The sequence below is a fragment of the Sinohyriopsis cumingii genome, unplaced genomic scaffold (genome assembly GCF_028554795.1).
Source record: "Sinohyriopsis cumingii isolate HCF-2022 unplaced genomic scaffold, ASM2855479v2 utg003941l, whole genome shotgun sequence".
Classification (NCBI taxonomy): domain Eukaryota; kingdom Metazoa; phylum Mollusca; class Bivalvia; order Unionida; family Unionidae; genus Sinohyriopsis; species Sinohyriopsis cumingii.
Genome location: NW_028316631.1, coordinates 55,264 through 79,556, shown reverse-complemented (window position 1 = coordinate 79,556; position 24,293 = coordinate 55,264). Strand labels below are relative to the sequence as shown.

General features: G+C 33.1%; 1 pseudogene across 1 annotated transcript in view; it reads left to right on the top strand.

The window, feature by feature from the left end:
* The window catches only part of LOC149769395 (protein mono-ADP-ribosyltransferase PARP14-like), a 95,401-nt pseudogene that overhangs the window by 18,786 nt on the left and 52,322 nt on the right, over nucleotides 1–24,293 (top strand). The window contains exons 4-8 of the transcript XR_016419162.1: nucleotides 2,979–4,541; nucleotides 6,795–6,974; nucleotides 7,724–8,106; nucleotides 11,585–11,717; nucleotides 14,977–15,305. The product of XR_016419162.1 is annotated as a protein mono-ADP-ribosyltransferase PARP14-like (transcript). The remainder of the gene's footprint in view (nucleotides 1–2,978; nucleotides 4,542–6,794; nucleotides 6,975–7,723; nucleotides 8,107–11,584; nucleotides 11,718–14,976; nucleotides 15,306–24,293) is intronic.

The window sequence follows — 24,293 nt, the reverse complement described above, 5'->3', positions numbered from 1 at the left end:
ACATTAATTAAACATCATACTGTAACATACAGAACACATTAATTAAACATCATACTGTAACATACAGAACACATTAATTAAACATCATAAAGTAACATACAGAACATGTTAATTAAACATCATACTGTAACATAAAAAACACATTAATTAAACATCATACTGAAACATACAGAACACATTAATTAAAAATCATACTGTAAAATACAGAACACATTAATTAAACATCATACTGTAACATACAGAACACGTTAATTAAACATCATACTGTAACATATATAACACATTAATTAAACATCATACTGTAACATATATAACACATTAATTAATCATTCTGTAACATACATAACACATTAATTAAGCGTCATACTGTAACATACAGAACACATTAATTAAACATCATACTGTAACATACAGAACACATGCATTAAACATCATACTGTAACATACAGAACACATTAATTAAACATCATACTGTAACATATGGAACACATTAATTAAACATCATACTGTAACATACAGAACACATTAATTAAACATCATACTGTAACATACAGAACACATTAATTAAACATCATACTGTAACATACAGAACACATGCATTAAACATCATACTGTAACATACAGAACACATTAATTAAACATCATACTGTAACATATGGAACACATTAATTAAACATCATGCTGAAACATACAGAACACATTAATTAAACATCATACTGTAACATACAGAACACATTAATTAAACATCATACTGTAACATACAGAACACGTTAATTAAACATCATACTGTAACATATATAACACATTAATTAAACATCATACTGTAACATATATAACACATTAATTAATCATTCTGTAACATACATAACACATTAATTAAACATCATACTGTAACATACAGAACACATTAATTAAACATCATACTGTAACATATGGAACACATTAATTAAACATCATACTGTAACATACAGAATATATTAATTAAACATCATACTGTAACATATGGAACACATTAATTAAACATCATACTGTAACATACAGAACATATTAATTAAACATCATACTGTAACATACAGAACACATTAATTAAACATCATACTGTAACATACAGAACACATGCATTAAACATCATACTGTAACATACAGAACACATGCATTAAACATCATACTGTAACATATGGAACACATTAATTAAACATCATACTGTAACATACGGAACACATTAATTAAACATCATACTGTAACATATAGAACATTTTAATTAAACATCATACTGTAACATACGGAACACATTAATTAAACATCATACTGTAACATATGGAACACATTAATTAAACATCATACTGTAACATACAGAACACATTAATTAAACATCATACTGTAACATACAGAATACGTTAATTAAACATCATACTGTAACATATATAACACATTAATTAAACATCATACTGTAACATATATAACACATTAATTAATCATTCTGTAACATACATAACACATTAATTAAACATCATACTGTAACATACAGAACACATTAATTAAACATCATACTGTAACATACAGAACACATGCATTAAACATCATACTGTAACATACAGAACACATTAATTAAACATCATACTGTAACATATGGAACACATTAATTAAACATCATACTGTAACATACAGAACACATTAATTAAACATCATACTGTAACATACAGAACACATGCATTAAACATCATACTGTAACATACAGAACACATGAATTAAACATCATACTGTAACATATGGAACACATTAATTAAACATCATGCTGTAACATACAGAACATATTAATTAAACATCATACTGTAACATACAGAACACATTAATTAAACATCATACTGTAACATACAGAACACATGCATTAAACATCATACTGTAACATATAGAACACATGCATTAAACATCATACTGTAACATACAGAACACATTAATTAAACATCATACTGTAACATACGGAACACATTAATTAAACATCATACTGTAACATATAGAACATTTTAATTAAACATCATACTGTAACATACGGAACACATTAATTAAACATCATACTGTAACATATGGAACACATTAATTAAACATCATACTGTAACATACAGAACATTTTAATTAAACATCATACTGTAACATACGGAACACATTAATTAAACATCATCCTGTAATATACATAACACATACATTAAACATCATACTGTAATATATATAACACATTAATTAAACATCATACTGTAACATACAGAACACATTAATTAAACATCATACTGTAACATACAGAACACATGCGTTAAACATCATACTGTAACATATAGAACATGTTAATTAAACATCATACTGTAACATATATAACACATTAATTAAACATCATACTGTAACATATATAACACATTAATTAAACATACTGTAACTGTAACATACAGAACACATTAATTAAACATCATACTGTAACATACAGAACACATGCATTAAACAATGTACTGTAACATACAGAACACATGCATTAAACATCATACTGTAACATACAGAACACGTTAATTAAACATCATACTGTGACATACAGAACACATTAATTAAACATCATAATGTAATATACAGAACACATTAATTAAACATCATACTGTAATATACATAACACATCATATATATTTAGTATTATACTATCATAAACAGAACACATGATGTACATTTAATACACTTGTACTTCTCTTCAATTGCTTGAATCTGTTCTTTTTTGTCTGTTTTTTTATACCATTCTTGTAGTCCTTTCCCCCATGTCACTATGCTGGCCTCCTTTTTTCAGATTCAGTGTGGGCAGGTGCCTATATTTACCATTTGCTAAATACAACCCAATTTTTAATACTTAGCTTTTTCTGTCTCAGATTTAAAATAAATTTTTAGGAGAAAGACACGTCATCCTACTTAAAACATTCAGGTACAAAAATTCAGTTTCATTTCAGTATGTGAGCGAGTGTTACAAAGGAAACATAAGATAGATGGGTCAGAGATACAGGTTTCTATGCACTATGAATGCCTGGGACGTATTTCTTGTGATAGTGGACCTTGCTTCAAGCCACCCAAGCCAGTAAAACTGGAAAGATTAGAGTTTGCAAAGATGCAATTTCTGATGAAGTCTGAGCCCAACAGAACAGCCCTAGAGAAACAACTCCAGGATTGCTTCACTCAGATTCAGTGGCCACAGACAGAGGCAGACTGCACAACTCTGACTTGCACATTGACATCTGATGTCCAAGATTGTAAAAAAAAGGCTCTCACTTGGGCAAAACAGGCTGAGCAAAATTTGCATGACTTCTTAAAAATAACTTCTGTCCATGAATTCATGGTTTGCCAGGAATTATTTGAGACAGTTCTTCAGATCTTTCAGAATCTTGACATTGCAAATCCTGGTGGTGTTGCTTTGTTGGTCAAGAAGGAAGAATTCTCTGTTCAAGTTGTGGTTCATAATGATTTAGCTAAATTTGTTAGGGATATAGAGGGTATTATCAAGAAAGCAGAGGCTGAGTTTGACAGGAAGAAAAAACAAACCAAAATGTCACTGAGTAATTTGAAATATCACCAGTTGAAACTACTGCTTGCCCAGAAATATCCAAGCAAAATGGAACAACAGTTTAATGGATTAAATGTCAAGATAAACCTAAATAAGAATGAGATTGTGTTTGAAGGTCTCATGGAAGATATTAGGACTGCACAGGTTGCTATGTATGAAGCAGTACACAATGCTGCAGTTTCAAAATTGAAGAACATACCTGAGGGGCGTTTGTTTCTGTTTAAATCAAAAGAGGTGAATGATTATATTGTTGCAAAATTAAAGAGTGAGAAACTGGTTGCAGTTTGGGAAGTAGTGGGTACCAAACTACATATATATGCTGATTCAGATGAAGATATTGTACAAAGTACATGTATCATTAATGACAGTGTGAAAGAACATCAAAGAAACTTTGAAAGCAACCAGAAATGTGTGGTCCAATCACAAAAGTGGAATGACAAAATGAAAGACCTTGACAAACAGCATCAGGGAAAACTTAATATCATATTGGCCCAGGATTTCTCCAAGCTTTTTCTTTATTTCACAGATGATATTTTAAGCACAGTTATTAAAGAAGTCAGTGATTTCCTGTCAAAAAACAATATTTTTGAGGAGTTAGTTACCTGCAAAAGTGGCACCATTAAGTTGATTGAAAGAAGAAATCGGGATGAGCTTGACAAAATTACAAAGGATCTAGTACATTCTTATGTACAGATTACTATTGAGTCAAAAGAAGGATTTCTTATTCGAGGCAATCAAGATGGCATCAGTCAGGCTACTTTTAAACTGCAGGAGCTTATTGATGAGGTCCAACATCGTGAGCATGAATTACAAAAACCTGGCATTGTAGAATACATGGAGGGCAAAGGGCGAGAGCATATTTCCACAGTGGAAAATCAGATTCCATGTGTCATCCAGTTAAGGGGACAGGAACAATATGTCTTGGAGGAGAATGAGAAAGAGACAGACAGTTTTGGTATGTATATAGTGTGGATTCCATTTATGGATCCCAGTTAGGACAGTTTAATGACTAAACCACCAATTTGAAATGTAGGGTCCCATGTTTAGGTTGTCTATTAAAACAGGTATACAGTCAGGCTTGCTACACTGACAGCTTGTTTATAAATGGCACTTGTGTATCAAAGGTTCAGTTGCTAAGTTATATATATATATATATATATATATATATATATATATATATATCCAAAGCAGAATGGTCCTTATTGATGAAAATATCACAATCCTTTTTCTTCTTTCTCTTGATTATTAAAATATTTGTTAAAATATTTGCTAAATTTTGAACTTTTGAAGAAATTTTCTTTTTTCCCAATTCTTTGCTTCAATATTTTAAATTTTTCGAAAATGATATTATAATCATGACATTGAGAAATACATAATCTTATAAGAACCACTTGTTTATAATGACTGCAAAGACACTGAATTCATTAATTGTCATGGCTTTTTGGGGATATCATGATTACTACCAACCATAAATGTAAAGTTACAACATACTTATGTGGAAACAGTAGTACTCCATTCCCAGTGTACAAATTTAAGTAATGAAGAAACTGTCAATTTATCATAAAAGTACAAAAACTGGAAACTTGGAAACCAGATTCACATTATGCTCGTCATGATGCACATTTGAGCCTTGAAAGCTTGGTGGATGATGATCCAGTGGCATGTCTTTCTGTACTATGCCATCCAGTGGCATGTCTTTCTGTACTGTGCCATCCTGTGGCATGTCTTTCTGTACTATGCCATCCACTGGCATGTCTTTCTGTACTATGCCATTTTGGATCTGTACATTGAACAATAAGGGTAGGTGGATTCGCTTGTTTTGAAAGACACAAAAAATTGTCACAACACAGCTTTGATTCAGGAAAGTATGAGCCATCAGCAAAGCCCAGAAAAGCTAAATTTTATGGCATGTGGTTGATTTGGATTTGGTTTGAATTAACTCCTGGTTGGTGGAGTTTGATTTTTATGATGTGGAGCATCAAGGTAGGTATGTATTTTATTTTGTTCTTTGGACATACTGCAGAATCCATGTAGACATTTTAACTTAATTATTCTGGAATGTCAACGTAGTAACACTACACAGCACCAAGACAATTTATGAATACAGAGCTAAAACCTAGAAGTAAAATTCTGACTAATGTGGCCATTGCATGTTTGATTCTCCCATACAGCAATTCATATGCAGACATAATTTTGTACAATGAGAAAAATTCAGCAAAATCTTCAGGAAATTTGAAGAGTAGTACCATCCAGCCCTTGATGAGTGCATAGATGAACTCTAATAAAACTTGCATCACTTTCAAACACCCCACTGAACTATTGACAGCAGCAAAGTCTGCACCTGGTTAAGACTATATGTCACTGTCCATTGGATTTGACTATCTGTATGATTATTTGAGTCTTTGCACATACAATTCTAACAACTACTTTCTTTTTTAATGGCGTGTAATAAATGCTTAAAATAAAACAAATTTTTTATAAATTCGATTTGAATTTTTGATTATTTTTTTTATTGATAAATAACTTTTAAAAAATATTTTCAGTTCTAGATTGCTTTTTAGGGTCACATGCATTGTCAGGCACTGTTTGGAAGGTTGGCAGATATGAGATGTTTGTGTGACTATGTTGGTAAGCAATTGGTTGTATTAGATTTTCATGCAAATATATCAGTTTTTCACATTTTAACAAGTTTGTTAATTTTTCTGGCCTTAGATTTTTTTATGTCTGTACTGGATCGGATCTTTATGTACATTGCATTTTAACTTAATCTAGCTAGATGTTTGTCTTAGATCATACAAATTTACAACTTAGTCTGTAGTGTACACAGTGGGAATACAGGGTCCCATAGAATTTTGTATGTTTAACAATACACATCAGTGCAGTGCTGTTTATATTGTGATGAGGCAATTAGAGCAAAGTATCTTGCACATGGCAGTCAGTCTTGCCTAGTGTCGGGATTTGATTTGAACCTGCACCTTTCTGGTCATGAGTCTTCACAATTACCCACAGATCACCCGTGCAGCTGTCCCTGGTTTCATTGTGTGTAAGAGCCTCAGTAAACAACTCGAGGCCATTTGTTGTGTGTGGGGCTTGAGGTGCTGGAGACTGATGAAGTATGTTGGGGAAAGTGAAAAGTATTTTTAAAACAGTAATAAAGTTCTTTCATTGAAAATGTCCTAATAACATGTTGCTATTTATTATTGAACAGGTGCTGTTAAAATTAGAGAACATGGCCCAGTAATCCAAGCCGAGTGCAGATCATATGGTGGAGAGAAAATCTTCACAGCTTTAGGCGATATAACAGAGATTGATGCAGATGTTTTGGTAAATGCAGCTGATCCAAAGTTAGAACATAGAGGAGGGGTTGCAAAGGCAATAGTTGATAAAGGTAACATTTAAATTCAGTTCACACATGATGAAATATGTGTTGGAGTGTAGTTCTTCCAAACAAAATTATACATTTTCACAAATTAAATATAAAGCAATCCTCAGGATCAGACTTATTGAGTTTGTCTATCAGTGTCCCTGTATAGCTCAACATACAGGTGCTGGACACTCTTCACAACCCAACAAACTCCCTCAAGTCTCTCTTCCTGAGGTATTCTTATCATGAGCTAATTCACAGCTTGGCTGGTGCAGTGTGCTGTGATGAGATCAATGCCCCTGTTAGTCCAAAGATTATTTTATGCTTACAATAAACTTTTAATTGAACCTTTGTATTGTGTGTTGTTTAAACTAATTTGAATCCTCATTAGAACAAATCTTAACTGTAAAGACATTTGTGGTATGAATTTTAAAGGTAAAGCTTAGTGCATTGAATGCTAATTGTACACAAAGTTCTGTTTACTTCAATAATTAGAGTTTTGGTGGCTCAGATTTTACTTTAATGTGGTCCTTGAGGCAAAGAAAATCACTGACCTTGTGATGATCAACCACCTGGCACATGCTGGAAATAGTGATTGAAATTGAGACCATACAGGTGTGAAATTAATGTATTTGCTCTCTACCATTCCTTGCGTCATTATAGGGATCATATTGTGTTCTAGTCAGAAGCATCTATTCTACCAGAATTAGAGTTAAATGTCTCTTGAAGCATTACATTTTTAATTTCTACTTTAACTTTTTCATTGAATATAGGAGGAAGAGAAATTAGAGAAGAATGCATACAGCATGTCAAAATGAACGGATGTTTAGCTGAGGGTGGAATTCATGTCACATCAGCCGGCAATCTTCGGGCAAAAGTTATCATCCATGCTGTAAGTCCAGCATGGAAAGGTGGTCACAATAAAGAGGAAGAACTACTGAGAGAGACCATTTTCAATTGCTTGTTATTAGCTGTTCAAAGAAGCTTTAAATCAATAGCCATTCCAGCTCTGGGCTCAGAAACCACTGAATACCCTGTAATACAGACTACATTGGTGATTGCTGATGCAGTTAGGGACTTCTTCAAAACATATGAGGATTTATTCCAAGAAAATCAGGAGAGTGCGATCCATGAGGTCTATTTGTGTGACATGGATGTAAGTAACGATTGATTGTAAAGTGTTAATTCAATTTGGATCACATGCAGATATCTGCATACTTCAGACTCAAGTTGTACAGTATAATCATGAATATATTTTGGATCACAGTAATTACCTTTTGATATCAGTTGATGACTATTCATTAGTCCAGATTGTATGAATAAGATCTTATTTTTAAGCTCTCCTGGAAGCAAGTCAAGCAAGTTTATGGCATTGCCCTGTATCTGTCATACATAATTACATAATGATTTTGTCAATGATTGATATTTTAAACTTCTCAGAAGCACTGGACAAGATTTGGTAGATTTTGCATGAAGAGCTTTCAAATTTAGATGAATTGTGCTGATCTGCCTTCAGATATTGCCACCATTATTAAACACAAACAAACCCTTCAAACCATATCTCAAAAAGTGCTGAATTTAACATGAAGCTTCCCATTAGGAAGACCTATGAAGTTTGTACAAATGATGCTTTTCCACCTTCATATATGGCCATCATTACTAACAATAGAAAAGCTGTTGTTACCAAAATATTTAAGCTTAAAATACTTCACCAAAACTGCCGATGAGAATTTGACCAAACTTGAAATAAAGCATTTAGGTATGAAGACCTTTCCATTTTATACAAATAGTGCTGATCAGCCATTGGATATGGCCACGATTACTAAAAATAGCAAAGCCTTAAAACAACTCCTTCTGCACAGACTGTGGAAACAGAATTTTAGCAATCTTCACAGTAATCAGACTGGCCTGAAGACCTTTCATTCTAGTATAAATGATGCTAATCTGCCATTAAATATAGCCACTGCTGCTAAAAATAGAAACACTTGTAAGTGGCTTCTCATAACCTACTTAACAGAATTTGAAAAGTATTTGACAGAATGTTTCTTGGCATAGATGGCTTTTAGGTTTGTACAAATAATGCTGATCCACCATAAAATATGGTGCCATCACTACAAATTGAAAAAATATTACTTTGGCAGTCTGAATATTATAACAGGTAGTCTATGATTTTATTGGGAATCATAAGTTCGGGGTTGTGATGAGTTTTTCTCCGTATGGAAGATCAAAATATAACAAGTATCATTCATAGAAGGCTAGATAAATTATATATAAAGTTAGCCCAGGAAGCAATGGCATGTGCAATCTTGGAAATAAATTTGCTGTAATGTGTCCCATGTATATGCATAATTTTTTTTATATAGCATTTCATATATTAAAAGCCACTGATCACAAATTATTTCACATTTATGTTTTGTATTTTTAACTTTTAATATAAGGAAAACAATAACTCAATATATTTATTCCTAAAACACTTCCAGATTGTATTACTCTCATTAATCCAAATAGACCTTACAATCTTCCGAATATTGACTTTACAGATTTTTGATTCATAAAATAGAATGAACATTAAACCTTGCAAAGTCCTGAATTTTGGAATTTTGTGACCATATTGCTTTTCATTTCATTCATAGGTAACAACATTAGACATCATGTTCATTAAGATGCCTACTATTTCTCCCACTGTTTTGTAGTACCTACTATACATGGACTAAAATGCATGGCTCAGTAATGGATACCCTTATATCCCGTGTTCCAATTATATTTGGTTCAGATTTGCAGTAAGTTATATCGAATTCTAATCATTTAAATACTTATAAAATGTGCATTATGCAACTGTTATATATCATCTTCTTGTTGAGTATTACTGACAAGATCTTTTTTCAATAGAATAAATTAGGAAATGAAGAAGAAAACAATATTTTAAACAATCATGTACCTGACCATCCAACCTAATTCTTTTAAGCTTGAAACCTGCAATACACATGATATTTTAGGCCAATACAGAATGTGGCAGCTAAGTGCTACAGATTTTTCCTTTTGCTTCACAGATTTAATACATGTGTGAATTTTGCTTTCCCAGAGTTACTTTTGTCAGTTAGCCAGGCAAGTGATATCAGGTTCACTTGGGCATCTTGCTTTTATTGATATCTATTTATGTGGATGAACTGCCATAATGAAACTTGCTTTGAATATTCTAAGAATAGTCAGACCATCAGTCTAAAATAAAATTCTCAGTAACCTTGAAATACTATTGTGACAATGGTATTCAGAGATGAATCTGGAATTTCAGATTCCAATGGTCCCCTAATGTAACATATTTTGCTTTTATGAATATTCACATGTTCTAAACATACCTTTTCCCCTATGACTCATTTACAGCACAGAAATCTTCTTATAATAAAATGTATACTATTTTACAGGTAGAGATTTATAATAGCAGTAATGTATCACCCATTGCTTATTTACTTCTCTGGGGTAGAAGTATCCTCATCAGAATGCAAAATTTGGTTCTCCCATTACATGGAGAATTCCAGAACACATCCCCCAGTTTGATTCCAAGATCATAATCCCCCAGTCTGATTCCAAGGTCATATGTCTATGCAGGTTACCCTTCCTGTGTTCTTGGATGAAACTGCACATGTCAGATGTTTACTAATTTGCTAATGGAATTTGGCCTTTTTCATGTCCCAGAAACATATTTCAGCAGTTTATTATATTTTCCATATTGAGTGGTAATACCCTAAGTCCTTGCAAAATTCAATGTTACTTTGAGCCCACTTGTTAGGTGTGATGACTTTGAAAAAAATTATGCCATGTTAAATCTATTGGTGCTCAAATGAAATTATACCCATCCCCTTATTTTAAGTACTTACTACCCAGTTTTAGTTCTGGAATTTTATTTACTTTTTTGAGCAAATTGTTATTCCAGGCAAGAAAATGATTTTGGTAGACAGTCTGTCTAAGAGAAGCAAAACAGTTCTCACAGAATTGTCTTGCACTAATCTGTAGCAGAGTTCCCGTTAAGACTGTGAGGAAAACGATTGGTTGAGTTGTTCAGAATTGAAACTAAACAACAACTTCCCCTTTAAGTCAACCCCAGTTCCTGATCAGAGGTCCTTGTCAGTGTATGTCTTGAGTCAGAGATGTTATCATCTTTTCACTTATGCCTTTCACCTTTTTGAATGATTCTTCAAGTATTCCACAAATACAGAACAGCCATTGCTCATTTCATTCTGGTAGCCTCACAGTTGTCCTAACAACCATTGTTCTTCAACGTACTTAACCTGTTGGTGACCCACACATTTTGGAGGTCACACTACACTCACCTCCTTTTACCTTCAACCCTTGGACTCAATAGCAACTGCACAAAAGAGTGGCCTAATTTCCTGCCATCTTACAGTAGGAGATACTCCTTTAATAAGGGTAAGAATATAATTTGTATACTCGATTTTGAGGCCATCAACCCTCCTCAGAACTTGCAAATTCAGCAAAAGGAAGTGATAGGAAATGTATTATTTATAATAGAATGTAGTTTTTGGATCAATGGGGGATAATAATAATTATTTTAGTTATGTAATACTTACTTACTCACCTCATGCTGATGTTTTTTAAAAGTAATATTATTGTTTCAGCCACAGACTGTGAGGTGCTTCACAGATGCTTTAAAGAACAGCTTTGGGAAGCAGTCTGTTAGGGAGGTCGGGCAGAAACCTACATCATTACAAAGAAGTCTGAAAGCATCTCGACTATCAGAAGCAGATGCAGGTTCCTGGCAGCTTAAATCTTTTTCAAAGAGGGAGTTATTGTGGGAAATAAATTGAACTTAGTGTAACCTTATGCATCAAGACCTAGACCTGTTCATTTGGTTTTTCTCAATGAAATGCATATTCCTCAAATACTGAATATGGGTAAATTTATTCACTATAATTTTTTGCAAATTCATTTATTAAGTATCAAAATTTAGCAGTTTTCTAATCTGACATTTAATTCAGTTTCATGATAAAAACTTTGCAGTGATTTGATTGGTTGAAAATCAGTACTGACTTTAGATTCACCAATCAGAAGTCTCAAGTTTAGACTTAACTTTAAGACTTGTGTTCATTAGCTGGAGAGAAAGGGTGTGGAAATTTCCAATAAACATTATGCAGATGTAAGTATAAGCTGGACTATTTGAACCCCCCCCCCCCATTTATCAGAATATGTTTCCTTGAATGCCTATTGATTGTTTATCCTTCCATTTGTCCTTTAGTATTTGCTTGTCTGACACATAATTCTGTAACAGTTGGGGAGGTTTTGATCAGTTTGTTCCCATGTATATCATGATAAGAGGCTGTGTTGTATACCTAAGCCAGGTGCACTGCCAAAAGGGCAAGGTCCAGGTCATGGCAGAGAAACAGTTTAGTTCTGGAGTATAACATTTTCAGAACCATTGAAAATATTGAATGAAACATACCCCAAATATATGTCATGATTATACTGTGTGTCAAACACCACAGCTATGCCTGCTGCCATAACATCAAAGGCACAGCAAATTAAAATGCATTTATTTCACATGTTTTTTGTCCAGAGAAGTAATGAAACTTTAGCCAAATTATATGTCATGTATGGATGTATTCAATCATAACCCCTCTGTTTAATGTCATGGTTAGGATAATGCCATTTGCTGCAATTTTTTCCATATGAAGTTGGCCACTGTTTCAGCTCTACAGATGCTTTATTAATCCTACCAAGGTTCACACAATAGATATAGTCCTGCTGAATGTGATCCTACCTCTATTTGGATATGTTAAATTATCATATAAATTATATATATTGTTACAGTCAGCCCATCTGCATCTTCAGAACAAAGACTTATTGATGTAATCAATTCTTAACTGATGTGGTGAATTTTTTAAATTTTTTGTGTGATTTAGGAGTCTCAATGAGAGAGCAACAATTTATTCCACAAAATTTATGACCTTGCATATTATAACCTGTTTAGATCTGGAATTGTCAAAATATAACCAGCCAAAATTTAAGTCTGTTTTTGAACAAAATTGTTAAATTTTATATCTGCAAAAAGGAAACTTTTTGTTAAATTATGTTTCTATTGGGAATTCTATATATTGGTGAAAGGAAAGAAATTCTACCATCCTTAAAAAGCTCAACAGTTGTGGAAAAATATTTTTTTTTGGTCTTTTCTATCTATATATGATGTAGACAAAGGGACAACACTCTTCCCAAACCTTTCCATTACTTCCCCTTACTACTATTTGGTTGCTGAGGTTGTTTACTCAGTTTTATGTTAAAGTGATACCTTATCGAAGATGCTCAGATTTGCAGGAAGGTGTGGGAGATTGGGTAAGTATTCTCAGAATATATAATTCACTAAATTATTTGATATATTCTTTAAGTACATTCCATGATTACAGTAATATTAAGAGAATACATAATAGGAGGAAGAAATGTTGAGCAACTTACCTACACATAGTTACTCTTTGAAGGAAGAATGGGTGGATTCTTTACTATTTATATGAAGGATGACCTGCTCACCTAACACAAGAGCATCAGAACTGACAGCCATGACAACTGTACATGGATAGGTAGAAGATAATGAATTCTTCTCGCTGCTAAAAATTCAAACCAAATCAAGGAAAAGTGCTGAACCCACTCCCATGAGAAGGATGTGCTGACATCAACTGTCCTTGGTGGTCATCTGAACCACAGCCATTTTTGTCACTTTGAAGCTGGATCAAGAAGATAAATATTCAAGAACATTGACTGTGCATACCAGACAACAGCTTCAGTTGTGCCTCACATCAAAATGTTATGTTTGAATGCAAGGTTTGCCAACATTATTCTAATATCATGGGCTGAAATCTTCATGAGGCATACCTTGATATTATACAAAATGAAAAGAGTTTAACAAGTGAATTCAAGGACAAGTAGCCCCCAAAATGTTGGAAGAACACTTTTTGCAATATAGACATGAATCATGCATGTCTTCATTGATCCTGACACATAATATCCTTGCTGTTTAATATGAAATAACCAAAACAACCAAATATCAGAAATGACATCCTTAAAGTTTTCATATATAACAGCAACGACAGAGTTTAAAACACTTTGCACAAGAGAGACACGTATCATTTGTGCCCTAGTCAGCTTAAAATCTTTCACTTTGTTTTTCAGAAATGAAAAAAGATAATGCAAACTTGGAAAATAACAACTGTTTTAATAGTTTGTCAACTAATCAACAAAATTAAGTTAGGTTCAGTGAGAGGTATGAGACATAATATATGTTGTACTGAGTGAAAGCTAAAAACTGAGCAACAAGTGGTGGTAAGAGGAGGTACTGAAAATGGTTTGCAAGAGATTTTTCCCTTCATCTATATTATATATAGTTGTGATTTTGCATCATTTCATGATTTCTAGATTTGATAGGTAGCAGAGCTTCTTTCCTAATCTTGGTTTGATCAAGAATTCAAAAGAGAAATACCCAGGATACAATTATTATTAAACATTTTAAATGGGGAATTAATAAAACAAGGAAATTTGTAAATCATTTACTTCCTTTTCCTCTCTTGTTGCACTTTTTCCCCTGGAACTTGTTTTTTTAATATGGCCATAGGATACAATTTTGTGACATTTTTAAAAACAAAGTTTGATTAGCTTTTATGTCTGTAATTTTTTATATTTGGAATTACATTTTCATTACATAATTTATTTTTTATTGTACCATTCCTGCAGCTGAGTTTGGTTTTGTGGTCAGTTATCTTCAGGTTGTCATGGAGGCATATATTTCTTAATACACTTAATACACACCTCTTGCTGACAAAGTCATCAATGATGCATTTTAATTGGCTATATATAATTTCCAAAAATGATATGTCAACTTGTTCATGGACAGATTTAAGCTATGTATAAATTTATCAGTAATTTTCACCACTGAAATTGTCTTGAAGTCGTTAATTTCTTCTCTTTTTTCTGTTTGAGATAAAAGAAAATAATTTGATATGAGTATTTTTTTAATTAATTTATTCAGTGATGCCAAGTATGCCAGTCAACATGAAATCTGGTGAATCCTCTGGCTTTGGGAACATTAGTATCAAAGTTGTCAAGGGGGAAATGGCCAGTCAGAAAGTGGATGCTATCGTAAACACAGTAGCTAAATCCTTAGATCTAACTAATGGAGCTGTATCCCAGTCATTGCTGAGGCAGGGTGGACAGACTCTGCAAGAAGAGTGCAAGAAGAAATATCCCAATGGAATCAAGGATGGGGACATTGCAGTAACTGGAGGTGGAAAATTGGACTGTCAAATAGTGTGTCATGGGGCATTAGTGCCGTGGAGTGATGGAACTACATCTAAGAAAGTAAGCACACAAAAATTTGCTGAAATGATATTCTTTATGGATGAATTTGTTTGGAAATAAATGAATATGTGTAAATAGTTTTAGGGACTTAATTGTTATTGTGTCAGTCAGTTTTCTTTTTGCTTGCACAAAAATGTTACAAAAGTGTGACATATAGTATGCATGATATACATAGAAAATCATACAAGATGGCTTTGCCAGAAAGTTAAAGGACTAAGGTAATGATGGAAAATATCTGGGTAACAATCAATTGGCAGAACAATCAAGCCTGGGTTTCTTCTAATACATTTTGACTATACTTTTTATGCTACCAAAATGGGGGCATATGATGTTTAGTTTGTCCGTGTGTGTCCATGTGTATTGGGGTGTCTCTGGACAGCTTTGGTTATAGTTTTCTTCCAGCATTTTATCTCATTAACACCTTACCCAATTCACTTCATATTTGGAATATAACATCACTACATACTCCCCAATCTTTCAGTATCATTTATCAAACTTTTGTTGTTAAAGTTTGTGATGAAAATGGTTTACATTTTTATTCCCCAAACCTTTTCACAAATTCACATGTTTGATATACATCATTTCAAATGACTCACCTTCCAACAGGACCACTTCTGCCCCTGGTTTCTCTTACTGGATGATCCATTGGGTCAAGAATTATAATGGGGACACATTTTGTTTAAAGCTTTTGGTTAATGTTTCTTTTTTCTCACCAACAATTTTGATAACTTTTTATCTAATTCACTTCATATTTGTAATCTAATATCATCACATACTTCCTATCTGCATATATGCCCAAGAGTGGGGTTATAGGGTCAAGAATTTGACTGGGGACACATTGTTTATAAAGTGTTCAGTTAAAAATTGACAAAATTTCCCAGACTTGGCATACATTTCTTGATCCCAGTAAATATGCTTTGTGAAAAGGAAAATGGCTGCTCATACCTACTTAAAACAAGATTTTCTTGGAACTAACATCTGTGCATGTCTTATGTCTTGTTACTATTTGCCTTGGTCAAATCATTCTCAAATGCAAATCTTGTATATACTTTATTCAGCATAAACATATTAAGGGAGAGAATGTACACTAAAGTAAGTAGCTCTTAGTATAGACAAAGGGAACTACTTACATGTACATCATTGTGATGGGGACATTGTTTTTTTATATTGTCAGTTATTGTGATGTGTTATGACTATATGGTCCTAAACTAAGTAATAAAAATCAAAACCAACAAGTTTATTAAAATTTGACAAATAATTTAATTCTCAAAGTTATAAAAAGGAAAGCTGAAGAGGAACTTAAGTATTGTGAATTAAATCCCAAATAATCCTAAAAATGTCTATCACAAGTCCAAAAGTATAGAGTGTTCCAAATGAATTCCAGGTCTGGAATGTGTTAATTACCATTAGTCTCGAATGTGCTGATGTGCCAGCAGACTTGCTGTATCACAATGATGTAATCCAGAATGTCTTTGAATGCATTCGCAATAATCCTGAAATAGTGTTTTAGTCCAAATAATCGTATAAGCACATTGTAATTCTTATAAGAATTTTTATAAAAATAAATGATTCCTCTCAAATTAAATCAAAACACAACAGCAAATATTTTTGCAGACTGAAATTAAAATAGGAATACTAATAAGAATGAATAATTTGTTCACTTCTTCTTCCTTATATTTATCCGCACGACTATTTTGCATTACAGCCCTACTTGATCTGTGTCGCAATACATCCCTACTAGACCTATGTTAATAATTCAATCATCCCAATGGAAAATTGCCCCAAACTGTAAACAGGTTCATTATCTAGAACCTTCTAAGTTCATTATCATGGCTGGATCTAGAATTCAAATCCAAGTAAAGAGCCTATTTATAGCTTGCAAATGATCTTAAAATATAATGTACAATCATGGAAAAAATTGGATATGCAACATGTTGTTAACAAACAATTATTTCAATCTGCAGTCATGGACAGAAGTTAAGCACACAGTATAGATGTACATAACAGGTGAGCTTACACAACACCCCTTAAATTATAAGTACACAGTTTGATTATTATTGTACATAAGACAGCATATTTTGATAATCATCAGTTGGGATATAATGTCATCACATACTAACTTTCTCTCAGACTAACTCCTACTTGTGGGTTGGGCCATGGGGACAAGAATTATATCAGGGATTCATTTGAGTTGTTTTTTTCCATCAATTTTATTTCAATAACCCCATATCAAATTTATTTCATAGGTAGTACATCATATTTTCACTTTCTCCCCTACTAGGAGTACCACTCTACCCTAGGGTGAGGCCATTGGGTCAGATATTATAATGGGGGTACATTTTGATTAAAGGTTTTTTGGCACTTATATATACCAAATTAGTTCACGTTTTGAATATGATGTCATTACATACTGACCATATGGATTTTAGTGCTGCTGCCTAACGGTCAGGTCTCTGGCTGGGCTATGAGATCAATACCTTTTTGGTTAAAGTTTTCTTTCCATCTGTTTATCTGATTTACTGTAAGTTTAGAATACTATATATGATCCCAAACTCCCCTTTTTACCTGTAGTGCTTTTGTTTTCAGTTGTTGTCATTTCCTAATATTCAAATAACGCCTTGCTCAGTGCACGTAATAGTTGAAGTATTATATGGTCAGTGTCCACTGACTGATGCACAATGGTTTCTTAGAAAAAGATTATGCTTAGAACTGTGCATCATGGTCTCTGCTGTGGGGGTCAGACTGGTTCTAGACATTTTGGAACTTTCTGTCTGTGGGAGATATGAATTTTCTAAATTGAATGAATGTAATTCTGTCCCAGAAAAGGTAAGCAAGACAGTAGTGACAGGTAAGTATTACATCATTGAAATTAGATTTACCTCACCCCTTCCCATATATATTTCTTGAAACCTCATGTGCATTTTTGGCAGGAATCTTGCAGCCTGAAGTTTACTTGCAGATGTATTTAATAATTAAATTGACACAAAAGTTCATAAAAAGGCATGAAAGTACTTTGTTAAAATATTATTCATTGTTATATGAATAGAAAAAATACACAAAAGTTTATATTTATATTCTGTGTATTAAAGCATTTGAAGTTATCAAATTCTTATTAAACTTGAGAGGAATATCTATTATACACTGGAAAAGGGTGGAACCCATGGGAAATACCATGAAAACCCTAGACAAGAGTGGAAAAAATAAACATTTTATAGCAGCCTGGACAACAAGTTCCAGAGTTTTCCAGAGTAAAATGGAATTTTTTGTAGAAGGTATCCTGGAAACCCTGGATGCTCCCCATGCAGAAGGATGGACTCAGAAATGTTTTTTATGTTCAGGATGGTATTCAGCATGGAAACGTCTGGGAAAAAATCAATTTTCAAACTTGGCACTTAAAATTATTTTTCATTTCCTCTGCTAAGAGTTTGTCCTGTCCCAAGAATGTGAAATTAACTTACTCTGACATGTACATGATACGTGCTTGATTCCTATGGGACTTACAAGTCACAATTTACTTTGCATAAAAAACAAACAACCAAAATAACTAAATGTTCTTCACAAAATGTGCTTCATATGTTTTTGCTCCAAGCTTTATAAATAAAATGGAAGGACTAAAGGATTAAATCTAGTCTAAATGTCCATCCTTCCATCCATCCCTCTTGTTTCTGCTAAGTATCTTGTATTTATAATTGCATTTCAACAAAATTTAATACATACTGTAGCTTGATATCAGTGAGATCTTAGGTGAGTTTGATTATCCAGCACTCCATGTCATAGTTTTTCAGATTTATAGCCCCTGACTTTCTTCACATTAACTCCTGAATCAACTATTCTATGTTCAAAAGGATTGCATGTAGCTTGATTTTGATGAAACCCTGTTTGAGTTTGATTTTAAGCTTTCTACATCACCGGTAAGCTAAGTTATAGACTTGCTCACTTTTATTTTTGCATTATAACTTCCATTAAATCATTTTAAAATTATTAAAATGATGTCACAAAATACTTTTGCCATGTTGGCAATGCATCTTGTAGTTTGGATGGCAAGTCTGACCCACTTTATTCAAGGTACAGCAGTCTATTTTGAAAAGTTTTAAAGAATGGTTTCAGATATTGCTGTTTCTAAAACATTTATGTCTTCAGCATGTATTTGGCAGATTAAGAGGATCAGATTCAGTGCTGAGACTGCAATTTTCTCTTCCACCTCAAAGTACACTGGCTTATGGATTAATTTATTGGTTTGTTCCTCAACTGAAACCTTGCAAGTTTTGTAAAGATTTTTCATTATTTAAAGGACACTGGGCATACACACAGATAGTGTGAAAAAGGTCAGTTATTTCTGATTCCAACTGAATGTTCTATTCTAGGATGTGTGATTGCAGGATTTACAATGGTATATAAAAAATACAAATATTCAACCAAATGCACATTATGCAAGCCCTACCTTGTTTCATTGCTATACTAAATCTTCCATATGTTTAGAAAATTCTCTTATTTTATTCAGATTGAATGTTGGGTGGGGATTATACCTAACATGTTGTCAAATTATCTGCATATTTTTTAAACTCGGTATTGCAGTTTTATGCAATATTCTTTATTTGATAGGTGCAATATTTTCAGAATTCAGGAGTTCATTAAACGTCATTGAATTAGTATTTCTAATGTACACGACAATGTACATTTTTCTGATACAAACCCCCCAAAATGGGAATAATGATGATGGAACATTTTTATGTAATGATGTGGATGACCGTTCTGTAAAACCTGTGTTGAGAGCCTATCCTTCTGCCAAAAGAATGTGGTCACTTAAGGTAGGTGGTCTTGCATTAAAGATCTGTGCAGGGGATTCAGTTGATTCAGTTTTCAAGGTTAAAATTTAACTGAGATTAAGAAGGAAAACTACCTATAATTACTTCTGTACATATATTTTGCACTTTACTCCCAGTTCTTGTTAAATATTACATGGATATATATATATATATATATATATATATATATATATATATATATATATATATATATATATATATACTAAAAATGATAATAAAAATTATCCACAACTTAATCCAAGGGTTGCTGGTTTGATACCCACCAAGACCAATCAGGTTGGCTGCCTCACTTGTTTCCTTGAAAAAGCACTTGGCTTCCATGCCTTCAGCATATTATAGCCAAGATGATAATATGCTAAAAGTGATATTCAAACCAATAAAACAATCACACACATACAAATTATAGTTTTTTTTCTCTGCTGGTTATGAACCAGAAGAGCTTATGGGATGACCTGTTGTCTGTTGTCCATGATATCTTACTTCCATCCATTTGTTAGCACAAATTTATTATCACTACTTTTTGTCTCTAACATTTAAATGTGGTAGATTTCAGCAAAACAGTAGACAGTTTTTTTTAGTCTACCACCAGTAGAATCACTTGTATGCAGTATGGCCATTCATAACAGTATTAAAACATGTTTTTTTTTTATATTATAAATTATGATCACTGGTTATGTTTAGCAGGTGGTCTGGCATGTCATGCATTAAATATAATAAACTTAACCCATTAATGGCAATTTCATTAATAAATTACAGGTAGTTACTCACAGTTGAAGTTGCTCAAGTCAGATTTTACAGTAGAACTGGAATTACATTATCAATCTGTACTTTCTTTCTATGTTGGTACACCATAAAAGTTGTGACACTATAAATTAGTTTAAAACAATATTTTTTATTACACTGTAAATTCTAGAACATTTCAATTCTGTAAATTTTTGTCCATTACAAAAGTATAGGGACGCTTGTTTTATGTTCTTCTTCTATTGGCTATTTTTGTTCAGGTTAATATAACACATTAACTTGATTATTATCCCTTATTTGGCAATGCTGGTTGTTGACAACATGGACCTGACTCACCGGTTGAGTAAATATTTAAGCTTTCTGTCTTGCCCAAGTCACGTTTGATTGACTAGTGCCTAATTTTTAAAAATAGTTGTTGTTGTAGGGCTTGATGCCATTTTTCAGTACATGATTAGCTATAGGTGGCAGTTAGTATACCCGAGAAAACCCCAGAAAGAACCACCGATCTATGAGATGCTACTGGCAAGCTTTTTCACATACCCACAGTGGCCGAACCAGAGACTCAGACCCACACAGAGGTGAGATGGCAATGATCCATAACAGTGAGCGCTTTAGACCACTCGCCTACTCCAGGACCCTGAAATAATCACAGCCATACTAACAGAGGCACTATTGAACTGTTTTAGTGCAATTATAATGAGAGAGCAAGGAAACTTATCACTGGTTCATTTCAAACACAATGTTTAGACAAGACCACTTGCATCAATTAAAATGATAATTTGACAATAACAGGCATTTGTACCATGACCTGCAGAATTGTTGCTGTCATAAACATGAAAATTTGCACTAAACTTCTTTTTCTCTGACATTACTTGATTAAAGCTTATTTGAAGAAAATATCTCACTGAAAAGCTACTGAATGTGCAAAATATTTTTATCATATTTTCAGGCGCTACTTTTATTTCTTTGGTAAATTCCACTGTATCCAGAAAAGTACCCATTGCTAAATTAGACTCTACAAAAAAGTCACCATTTTTTAAAATAATGGGTAGAATACAACCCACATATCTGCTGATCATTAACTTATTTCTGTGTTTTTTTTTTTTTTTTTTATTTTTAAAAACAACCCAACAAACCACAAAAGCTATAAGGAAGCCCAAGTCAGTGATGATGATAGTTATATAATATGTTGTCATCTAAAGTTGCACAATTATTCAATATTAGTTGCAGTGTTGGATGTGTGGTATGGGCATTGATATTATCTCATAGACTTTTATCTGGCATCTGTTGTCCATTTGCACACGTTTGTTATCACTACTCCTAAACTACTCAGGATTGCCACAAAACTTGCACATTCATTCCAAGGTCTAGTTGGTCCTGAATGAAAATGATGCCATTGGAAATCCAATATGGCCACAACAGCTGCCATTTGGACAGTAATGTTATTATTACTACTTCAGAATGGATGTTCATATCATTATTGAGTTTTCACTAAAGACTTCTTGTGCTTTCTATTTGGTCCTTAAAGAAAATGTTGCCGATTTGACATCTGGTATGGCTGAAATGGTTTTATCTTAAAGAAAATGTTGTTGATTTGACATCTAGTATGGCTGACATATTTTTATTTTAAAGAAAATGTTGCTGATTCGACATCTGGTATGGCTGAAATGGTTTTATCTTAAAGAAAATGTTGCTGATTTGACATCTGGTATGACTGACATGGTTTTATCTTAAAGAAAATGTTGCTGATTTGACATCTGGTATGACTGACATGGTTTTATCACTACATGTATTCATGAATGGTTGGATGGTTATATGACCATGCATTCTGACATAGTAATGAATGGTCATATAGCGGTTTTGCCATCTTGAAAATCTTTTTATTGCTACTCCTGAACATTGGGTTGTTGGGCTTAAATGAAAATGGAGCTGATCTCAAATCCAGTATGGTAAACAAGACATGGACCATCAAGCCACTTTTCCTCCTAAACTTTTTATAAACTTTCATTGGTCCTACCATGAAGTGGTGCCTGTCAGACATGTTGTTAGACAGCCAACATGGTCACCATGGTGGCAGTCTTAAAATTTTATCACTGCTTATCATGAACTTATGATCGCATTGACATTGGGTTTGCACTGAAAAGACCTGATATGAGGTCTTTTTTATATGAAATTAAAATGGGACTAATTTGACAGCCAGTATGGCCACAGTTGTGGTCATCTCATTATATTACTTCATGCAAATGAATGGTTGTATTGGAATGAAGCTTTCACTAGTAATCTTGTTAATATATCAAAATGGAATTTTCACAAAAAACTCACTATTTCTACTTAGTGCTAAATGTCGGTAATGCTGATCATCCACCAAATGCTTTAATTACTACTTTCTATAAATAGGTGGCCATAGCTTTATGGAATTTTCACTGAAAGACGTCTTGTCATACTGTTTTGTACAAAATGAAAATGATACTGATTGGATATACAGTATGAACAATAAAATTTTAAGCTAATGAGACCTCCAACATGATGGCTATCTTGAAAGTTTTGTTATCATTAGTTCTTTTTAAATAATGGTCCTATTGATATATGCTTTTAATTAAAACACTTTTTACTACAAGTAGTTTGTCCTAAATGAAAATTATACCAATGTGAACTCCCAAAATTTGACAAATCTTATAAATGTTGCTTCTCCAGATCAGATGCTCTTTCCAAGATTCATTAAAAGGTTTTAAAAGTGATTTCTTTCTTGCAAAATATTTAGTTTTCCCTGAAATTTAATGAATCTGAGACAACCTCCAAAATACCTTCCTTGATGTCTTTCCTGTAAATCTTTAAATGACTACTTTTCTTGAAAGGATGATGATAAAAACATGTTTTTAAAAAAATTAAAACATTGTAGCAACATGTACCTGGTTCTGATGGAAATGTTGCTTAGCTGACCATGAACATTAGACACCATAACCATGGTAAAAATCATTGCATCACTAATCCTCCTGGGACCTAATATCGGGAGGTTTTTTCGTGGCATTTTTAAAGGCTTGTTTTCACTAAATATTGATCAATCTTTCTGGTCCATTATGCTTGAAATTTGCAAAAAGACTTGCCGTTTCTGCCTGTGACATGCCCTATTTCCATATTGTGGTCACCTGTGGTCAAACTGCAGATTAGCTAAAGATTAGTCTTAAATAAACAAGCAATAAAGCCAGAGTGACTAATTAAAAGTTAATCCCTATCCATGCAAATATTTTGTGAAAATGATTGGCCCTTCACCGTAATTCAAAGAAACCATGTGACACTATTGTGTGTTATGCAAGCACAAGCAAAGCAATAAAGGGTTCTCAATTTTGTTGAACTAAAGGTACAAACATAGCCAGCCTCATGGTACTGTCCATGTGGCAATTATTTTCCCCTTTTTGAATAT